Source organism: Pinus tabuliformis, chromosome 4_2 (assembly GCF_031772625.1).
Source record: "Pinus tabuliformis cultivar Carrire ecotype Pingquan chromosome 4_2, CPIR1, whole genome shotgun sequence".
Lineage (NCBI taxonomy): Eukaryota > Viridiplantae > Streptophyta > Pinopsida > Pinales > Pinaceae > Pinus > Pinus tabuliformis.
The window spans coordinates 91,562,276-91,569,046 of NC_142304.1; the positions used below are offsets into that span (position 1 = coordinate 91,562,276).

Consider the following 6,771-nt stretch of genomic DNA (forward strand, 5'->3'; position numbering starts at 1 on the left):
CTAGGGAGGTCGGTCTTGTCCGCAAGAACGACACATTCCATGTGACAAATACCTCAAGCGATGTTTCATGGCGTGCGTCAGTGAGTAGTGATCTTATCCCCTTGGATGGGCAGTCAGAGTTAGCTGATGCAGGCTTTGTGAAGCATCGCTCGAACTTGCTTTGCTCTCTCTTGTCCTCCCATCAGGTAGGGCAGATTTAGCTCCAACTTTACGAACTCAACTCATGTGAGATCACCTACTAAGTTTAAGCATATAATTAAGAGATGGAAAAGAAACTTACAAGGATTCCCCTAGTAGCGGTGAGTGAACTGGGAAGAGCCCAACATGAAAATCGGGCGGTAGCATCGCTTAAATTGTAGTCTGTAGAAGCATCGTCAGCAGTGGACCTGGGCCAAGTCGCTTGGAAGGGGGCACATGAGAGGGTGACAGCCTCGTAGGGCTGGGACCCTACTGGATCACGAGGTGTTGTCAGCGAGTCAGGTTGTTTGGGAATGCAGACCTAATTAGGTGGTAAATTTCATCCAAGGGTAAATACCGGCGAGAGACCGATAACAAACAAGTATTGCGAGAGAAAGATGAAAATGATTTTGAAAAGAGAGTTAAAGAGTGCCTAAAATTGTCGGGAGGGAAGCAGATGGAGGCTGTCGATGCATCTCGGTCAGATGTGGAATGACTTAGGCTGGTCCGTCACTTGACTTGAGCTGCAAAAAAACATGGGCTGCTACATCATCACAAGCGCATGTGGATTACTGCTTGTCAATTTGTCATTGTGGTGGTCGAGGAATGAAGCGTGCCCCATTGTGGTGGGCCATGTGCAACTATGCACTCGTGGTGTTTGTTGGCGGGCTTTCCATTCGACCCGTATTGAAACATGGACCAAGGAGTCTAACATGTGTGCGAGTCGGCGACTTTGAAAACCTATGAGGTGCAAGGAAGCTGACAGGCGAGATTCCCTCTCTGGGGGGTGCATCGTAGACCGACCTTGAGTGCAAAGGGTTCGAGTGTGAGCACACTTGTTGGGGCTCAGAAAGATGGTGAACTATGCCTAAGTAGGGCGAAGCCAAAGGAAACTATGGTGGAGGCTCGTAGAGATACTGATATGCAAATCGTTCATTTGACTTGGGTGTAGGGGCGAAAGACTAATTGAACCATCTAGTATGTGGTTTCTGCTAAAGTTTCCCTCAGGATAGTTGGAGCTCACGTGCAAGTTTATTGGGTAAATAAAATGATTAGACGCATCAGGGGTATAATGTCGTTGACCTATTCTCAAAATTTAAATAGGTAACAGGGTGTGGCTGCTCCATTGAGCCGTGCTATGGAATCGAGAGCTCCAAGTGGGCTATTTTTGGTAAGAAGAACTGGTGATGCGGGATGAACCAAAAGTCGAATTATGGTGCCAAATTTCACACTAACCTAGATCCCACAAAGGGTGTTGGTTGATTAAGATAATAGGACAGTGGTCATGGACGTCGAAATCCGCTAAGTAGTGTGTAACAACTCACCTGCCGAATCAACAAGCCCTGAAAATGGATGGCGCTGAAGTGTGCAACCTATACTCAACCATTGAAGAAATTACCTGGCTCCAATGAGTAGGAGGACGTGGCGGCCATTCAGAAACCTCAGGCATGAGCTTGGGTGGATCAAACCCCAGTATAGATCTTGGGGGTAATAACAAATATTCAAATGAGAACTTTGAAGACTGAAGTGGGGAAAGGTTCCATGTGAACAACACTTGGACATGGGTTAGTTGATCCTAAGAGATGGGGAAGCCTTGTATCAAGAGTGCACTCTGCATGAGCATCGAAAGGGAATTGGCCCTGGGAAGAGTTACCTTTTCTTTTTAACAACTTGCTCACCCTAGACTCAGTTCACCTGGAGATAGGGTCCATCAAATGGAAGAGAACTACACATCTTGCGGTGTCCAGTGTGCCCTTGGTAGCCTTTGAAAATATGGAGGACCAAGTTCCATTCATGATCGGTCACACTCATAACTGCATCAGGTCTCCAAGGTGAGTAGCCTTTGGTCAATAGAACAATATAGGTAAGGGAAGTTGGAAAAACAGATCCGTAACTTCGGGAAAAGGATTGGCTCTAAGGGCTAGGCCTAGGGGTCTACACCCTCAACTTGTGGGCTGTTGGAAATCTTCCTGAGCTGCTCTCACGGTGAGGGTGGGTAGTTGCATGCCAATTGGGCTACGGACGTAGAATGCCCCCTACCAGGGGATTTTCGCTAGGCGTCAAATAGTCGACTCAGAACTGGTACAGACAAGAGGAATCCGACATTTGATTAAAACAAAGCATTATGATGGTCCCTGAGGATGCTAATGCAATGTGATTTCTGCCCCGTGCTCTGAATGTAAAAGTGAAAAAATTCAACCAAGCACGGGTAAACGGCGGGAGTAACTATGACTCTCTTAAGGTAGCCAAATGCCTCATCATCTAATTAGTGATGTGCATGAATGGATTAACGAGATTCCCAGTATCCCTATATACTATCTAGCGAAACCATAGTCAAGGGAATGGGTTTGGAAAAATTAATGGGGAAAGAAGACCCTGTTGAGCTTGACTCTAGTCCGACTTTGTGAAATGACTTGAGAGGTGTAGAATAAGTGGGAGCTGTTTTCGGTGCAAGTGAAATCCACTACTTTTAACGTTATTTTAATTATTCCATGGGGCAGAGATGGGGCACTGCCCCTGGTTTTGGCCTTAAGGCATGTTTCGGTAGGTTGATCTAGGGGGAAGACATTGTCAAGTGGGGAGTTTGGCCGGGGCGGCACATCTATTAAAAGATAACACAAGTGTTCTAAGATGAGCTCGACGAGAATAGAAATCTCATGTGGAAAAAAAGGGTAAAAGCTCATTTGATTTTGATTTTCAGTACAAATACAAACTGTGAAAGCGCGACCTATCGATCCTTTAGATTTTTTGAACTTTAAGCTAGAGGTGTCAAAAAATTTACCACAGGGATAGTTGGCCTTTGGCAACCAAGCATTCATACCGATGTTTCTTTTTGATCCTTCAATGTCAGCTCTTCCTATCATTGTGAAGTAGAATTCACCAGGTGTTGGATTGGTCACCCACCAATAGGGACTGTGAGTTGGGTTTAGACCGTCATGAGACAGGTTATTTTACCCTCCTCGTGAACCACATTGCAATAGTAATTCAACTTAGTATGAGAGGAACCATTGATTCACACAATTGGTCATCGCACCTGGTTAAAAGGCCAGTGGCGCGAAGCTACTATGTGTCAGATTATGACTAAATGCCTCTAAGTCAGAATCCACACTAGAAGCAGTGCATGTCACTCTTGAACTATATATCAACCCGTAGTAGGGGCGTTGCTTTGTTGCTCCCAGGGGCCCATTTCATTTGCAAACTGCGACCATGAAGCATCTCAGTTGGGGTAGCTTTGATGTTCAATTCCAAAAATTCGTTGAGAAGAATCCTTTGTAGACAACTTAAATACGTGACGAGGTATTGTAAGTGGTAGAGTGGCCTTATTGCCATGATCCACTGAGATTCAACCCTTGGTCGCCTTGATTCAGAGCTTCGCTCTTGTCACAAACAAATCTAGACAACCCTCCCACTCTCGCGCCTTTGCCTCTTCCTCTAGATGACAATTTTTTATTGCTTGGGGGAGAGAAATTTGGGGTTTCCACGCTGCGACGGAAAAGACACCGAAGCCTGGGAAAATTGGGGTTTTAATGTTGCGCTCCGGTGTAGAAACTTTTGGGGTTTCCATATTGCACCCCAGCACCCAAAATTTGGGGTTTCCACGTTGCGATGAAAAAGGTGCCCAAGCATGGGAAAATTTGGGGTTTCCATGCCGTGCCCCAGCACCCAAAATTTGGGGTTTCCACGCGGCACCTAAAATTTGGGGCTTCCCCTCGGTGCATAAAAATTTGGGGTTTCCACCTTGTGCCTAAATTTTGGGGCTTCCACCTAGTGCAAAAACTTTGGGGCTTCCATGTCACGCTAAAATTTTTGGGTTTGCAAGTCATGCTCCCACACCCAAACCTATGGAAACTTGGCATTTCCATGTCACACCACGATCGAAACCAGTGGCTTCCAAGCTTGGGGAAACTTGGGGTTTCGATTTCGTGCCCTGGCACCCAAGCCTGGGAAACTTGGGGTTTCCATCCTATGGGACAATTGAAACTAGCGGCGCCCAATCCTGGGGAAACTTGGGGTTTCCATGTTGCGCCCTGGTGCCCAAGCCTAGGAATCTTGGGGTTTCCATGTCTCGCCACGACTGAAACTGGGGGCACCCAAGTTTGGGGAAACTTGGGGTTTCCATGTCCCACCCTTGATGGAACCATGGGTTTCCACATTTTATGACATAACGGAAACACGGGGTTTTCAACAATGACCCAACACAGGGAACTTGGGGTTTCTATGACGATACAAACCAACTCGCAAGTCTGGGGAACTTGGGGTGTTTCAAAACCGCTGCCCAAGTCTGGGAAACTCGCAGTTTCCATGTCGCAGTGTGGCCATAACCACCGACGAAAACCACCCAAGTCCGGGAAACCTGGGGTTTCCATGTCGCAACACTCCCTGAATCATCCGAGAGTCTGTGGAACTTCGGATTTCCATGTCGTGGGGCGACAAAAAGCCACCAATATCTGGTGAACTTGGGGTGTCCATTTCGCAGCGCGATGGAAGCTGCTACCCAAGTCAGTGGACACATGGGGATTCCATTTCATGTCACAACAAAAATTGCTACCCAATTCTGGGAAAAGAAGGGTTACCATGTCACTCGCACCGTGGCTAAAACTGCCACCCAAGTCTAGGGAGCTTCGAGTTTCCATGTCATCGTACGATAGGGAATGACCACCCAAGTTTGGGGAGCTTCAAGTTTCCATGTCATCATGCGACAGGGAACAACCACCCAAGTCTACCGAACATGGGGCTTTCCATTCCGTGGCATGATGGAAATTGCCCAATTATGGGAAACTCGGGGTCTTCCATGTCCCGCCATGAAAAAAATTGCAACATCGGTGTAGGGAAATCAGGTTTCCATGCCACAGAATGATAGAGAACTGCCCAAGTCCGCGGAACCTGGGGGCTTTTGTTTCATGGCATGAGGGAAACCACCTAATTCCGGGAACCTCTGGGGTCTCCATCTCCTGCCTGGGAAAAAACCATGGCCCCGGTGCAGGAAACTTGGGTTTCCATGTCACAAAATGACCAAAATTGCCCAAGTTTATGGAAATTTTCATAACGACGAAGAACCGCCAAAGTCTTGCGAGCTCGGGGTTTCCATTTCACGGCAGGGTGGAAATCGCTTGCCTGGTCTATCTCTGGAACTTGGGGTTTCCATGCCTCTTTGTGATGGGAGCTGTCCAAGTGCAGGGAAAGTGGGGTTTCCCTACCCTGCTGTGATGACAACTACCCAAGTGCACGAAATCTAGGGTTTCCATGTCCCATTGCATTGGAAACCTCTACCACATACGGGGTGGGCGCTGGGGTGTCAAGTATTAGAGTCAGGAGCACCCAAGAGAGTTGAAAGATTGAACACATAATACGGGTGCCCGCATTTGGTTATATGTGACTCGAGTGATCATTCGGTTATATGTGAAGGCTTGGCATGGCATTCACTTATGCGCAATGGTGACAGGCGCACTCATAGCAGGCGTGCCATGTTGGGCAGGGCGCACACCCCTTGATACTTGCACAATGGGCGAGTCACTGGCAGAAGGCACACGGGTAACCCTTGTTGGGTGCCTGGATGAAAGAGGTGACCATGTGCGGATGAGTTAGGAGGTAGGGAGGTGTGCGACATGTGGCGACGGGTGTAATCGGTTAAGTGTTGGAGCCAACTCATGGGTGTGACAATGCACACGAAGGGATGCGGTGGTTCGTTGGAATGGGGTGTGTCGAGGTTATGTGGCAGGTTAGTTGGGCATGCATGTTGATGGATCCAACCATTGTTATCCCTAAGAGACATAGCCCTTGGGCGAAAGGATGCATATAAGTAAGGAGGATGGCATTCAACGAAGGGACATCGAACTCAAACTTCCACATCGCAAAACAAGTGTGAAGGAAGGAGTTGGGTGAAAACAGAAGGAAGAGAAGGATGCAGGTAAACGAGCCACACCAGTGGGTAGATTACAGTGGGTGGGTCGGACTTGGTATTACATACAGGCAGAGCGGGGTGGGTTACTGACCAGGCAGGCTGGCCACACTATGTGCGGGCCATGCGCCCTCACTATGGACCACACTGACAGGCTGAGTTTGGCTGCCGTAGAATGGAAAGTCGGGTGGACAAGTTTTTAGTTCAGGTGTGGATTTTTGTCATGCAGGCCGTGGGCAGTGCAACACGACCACATGACACAATGGGTTGAAAGAATAATTGAAGAAGATAAATTGATGGTAAGTTATTTTTTTTGCATTGTTAAGGAAACTTACTGGAAAATTGACTGAGTGTTGAAGTAGGTGTAGACCGTGTACTCAAGTATTGGTAAAAGGAAAAAGTACAGTAGTGCCACACCCACTTATGTGTGGTTGAAATACTACCACTAGGATAGGAGTGTCACATGGGTTTTCCCAGTCCCTCCTCGACAAAAGTCACCAAATTGTGGGGAACCCGGGGATTCCATGTCCCGCCTTATCGAAAGCCTCTCAAGTGCGGGAAATTTGGGGTTTCCATGTCTCATCGTGATGGAAATCACCTCAGGTGTAGTAAACTCGGTTTACATTGAGTCTGCAACCTCACATCAAGAAAAAGGCTCAGTCGGTCAAGAGAATGAAGGTTTCTTCATTGATAAA

The 6,771-nt window shown here is 47.6% G+C and overlaps 1 non-coding gene across 1 annotated transcript; it reads left to right on the forward strand.

Annotated features, from left to right (window-relative positions):
• Window positions 1–211: 211 nt before the first annotated feature.
• LOC149168435 (25S ribosomal RNA) lies at window positions 212–3,545 on the forward strand. Its single transcript, XR_016260002.1, has one exon. It is a non-coding gene; the product is annotated as a 25S ribosomal RNA (ribosomal RNA).
• Window positions 3,546–6,771: the final 3,226 nt, after the last annotated feature.